Here is a 3,073-nt window from a genome sequence, read left to right on the forward strand (position 1 = left end):
AGCAAAATGATGCCATAAAGCAATGATTTCGCTGCTTACCTTTTACAGAGAATGTTGTTAGGAATACTAATATTTATGTTAAACAAGTATAAAATGTTTTTAGTCTTAAAATATTTTCAACATAATTATTTTTAATATTTTTCGGCGTTTGGCTAGGTCGTACGAAAAAAAATACCCAATAGTGTAAAACAAAATCCGGCAACAGCCATCAAAATCTGACCAGTACAATTGGAATCTAGCTAGTTTGGCTAGAATCCGGTTGAAATTTTCGGATTATGACCGTGTTGGTCAGTTTCCGGCCAAAACTGGCCGGAATCTGATCTCACCAGATTCAGGTTGGTTTTGCTGGATTCTGGCGACCATCGCAGGAATCCAGACAGTGTCGTCGGATTCCGGTAATCGGATACAAAAATTTAGAGATCTTTGACGGTAGAGTGGGGCTACCAACAAATTCTAATATCCGGCGGTGGCGAATTCCCACAAACGTGCGTGCAAGAATGAATAGTTTAAATCCAGTAAATCATTTTTCAAAAATTAAAAAGGATTTTACGGTCAAACTAAAAATGATTTCCGTTGACTATTATTTTTTCCCCCACCAAACATCAAGAACGTTTTACCCTAAACACAAACGAATCATTATTGTAAATTGATATAGTGGTTTACATGAGACTTACAACATCAGTCACTAAACAATTAAATTTATTTGTCAAATTTTAATACTTAATTTTTAGGGTTAAATACCCTATTGGTACCTGAATTTTATGTTTTTTTTAAATTTAGTACCTGAGTTTTCATTTGTTTTATAGGTGGTACCTGAGTTAGGAGTAAAAACCCATTTGGTACCTCTGTTATATTTTTCGTCCAAATATTAACGGTCCGCCACATGTCAACCGCTGAGGTTGACACGTGACACTATATAAAAAAAAATTAAATAAAAAAAAATTGGAAAAAAAAAAAAGAAAAAGGAAAAAGAAGAGGGGTGGCTGAGCCACCCTTGGCCACCCCATGGTAGGAGAAAAAATTAATAATAAATAAATAAATAAAAATTGATGGGTTTTGGCTCTTTGGCCGAACCACCAACAAACCCTCTAAATTTTTTTTTGATGGATTTTGGCCCTTGGGGGTGGCCAAACCACCAAAACCCATCATTTTTTTTGGTTTTTTTTGGGTGGTTCGGCCACATATATTCTTTTCTTTTCTTTTTTCAATTTTTTTTTTTTTAATTTTAATTAATTTTTTAATTTTTTTTTTTATATGGTGCCACGTGTTAAGCTCAGCGTTTGACACACGGCGAGCCGTTAATATTTGGACGGAAAATGTAACAGAAGTACCAAACGAGTTTTTACTCCTAACTCAAGTACCACCTATGAAACAAATGAAAACTCATATACTAAATTTAAAAAGGCCTAAAACTCATGTATCAATAGGATATTTCACCCTAATTTTTAAATTAGAGTGCTACACAGTGACCCATAAAATAACAAATAAAAAGCTATAGCAGTTTCGTCCACAAGAAAAAAGATTCCAGTCTCTTCCCGGGAAAGGTAGCCGTTAACGTTCTCTCCCAATTCGAATTTTCAAAAACCTCCCCACCAGAAAAAGCTTATTTTGTAACACATCCCACTCATCCTTTTCTTTCTTAGAACGAAACAGTGCGCATGCAAATACTACAAAACCAATCATAATCCCTACCCGGAGAAAGAATTGCTTTCTGGAACCCTATAAAGCCATTCTTTGCTCCATTTCTCCAATTCTTGTTTATACATATACCTTTCCCGGCTTGATTTCTTCAAAATAAACGCGTACCCAGGAAGCAAAAATCGAAACCCAATTGAGCTTTGAAGCTCGTGACTGCGGTAATCAATCATGTCACTGAGCCCTCATCGAGTCTGAAACAATGGCACTCCGAGGACCAATGAGCTTTATTGGTGCTACCAGTGCCACCGTATGGTCAGGGTTGCCTCCACAAACCATCGGAAATCGCTTGCCCGCGTTGTTCCGGGCAGTTCGTATATGAGATTGACGTGGCCAGGCCTAGGCTCGTTGTTGATTTCACCGATTTCGATCCCTCTCGGGAAGCCCGTTTACTCGAGGCCCTTTCTCTCAGGCCTGACACTCCAATCACGCGTTTAAATCACGGCGTCTACAACCCGGAAACTGAAACTAGAGCTGAGAGGCGGTGGCGTCGCAGATTTCTTGTTAGACCTTCGGATCCTTCTTCTGACCTAAACGAATTGATCGAGCAAATGACTCAAAATGACCGGCCGGGGTCTCTTCCTTTACCCTATTGGGCAATCAACACAATACCAACCGTGAAAATCATGGCCGACCATTTGACCAACGATTTGCATTGCCCCGTCTGCAAGGGGGAGTTCAATGTTGATGAGGAAGCGAGGGAATTGCCTTGCAAGCATATATACCACTCTGAATGTATTGTTCCCTGGTTGCATCATCACGATTCTTGCCCAGTTTGTAGGTGTCCTGTTCGCCTGTACAAGCTGTCCCCACCTTGTCAAGAAGATGCACGACAAAATGACTCTGAGCCTGAGGATATTCATGCTGGAGGGGGTAGCAGACGCCGGTGTTGGAGGTGCTTGAGATGGAGCCAATTGGCCTCTTTGTGGCCCTTCCGTGCAAGATACCGGCCCACAAATCTATATGGTGATGACCGTGTCTGTACTTCTGGAAGAAGCAGTGAGAATCAAATTCTTGTTCTATTTTCGGTATCGATCCATTAACACCATGCCATTACTGATAGAATTAAGCCTTTTACTTTTGGTATCTCAGCTTCGTCTGAAGAAGGCAGCGGCCATAGGAGCAGACTGCGGATTTGTCGAGAATGATGGATGAGATCCGAACGATGGACAAGTGCCTGATCAAGACAATTCGACGGTTGAGTATCTTGTGAGGCATCTATACGGATCTAGAATATTAATAGTGTTAAAATATTAATTAAAATGGTTAAATTTGTTGGTGCAGTTTCCGATCCGGTGATATGTCAATACTTGATTCGCTCTTTCGATATCCCGAGCCTTCAATAATTTTAATTCAAAACAATGAGAAAACGCCGGGG

At 40.0% G+C, this 3,073-nt stretch overlaps 1 pseudogene; it reads left to right on the forward strand.

Moving 5' to 3' along the window:
• The first annotated feature begins 1,725 nt into the window (after positions 1 to 1,725).
• LOC133861018 (E3 ubiquitin-protein ligase RZF1-like) lies at positions 1,726 to 2,850 on the forward strand (annotated as a pseudogene).
• Positions 2,851 to 3,073: the final 223 nt, after the last annotated feature.

Source organism: Alnus glutinosa, chromosome 1, assembly GCF_958979055.1.
Source record: "Alnus glutinosa chromosome 1, dhAlnGlut1.1, whole genome shotgun sequence".
In the NCBI taxonomy this organism is placed as follows: Eukaryota; Viridiplantae; Streptophyta; class Magnoliopsida; order Fagales; family Betulaceae; genus Alnus; species Alnus glutinosa.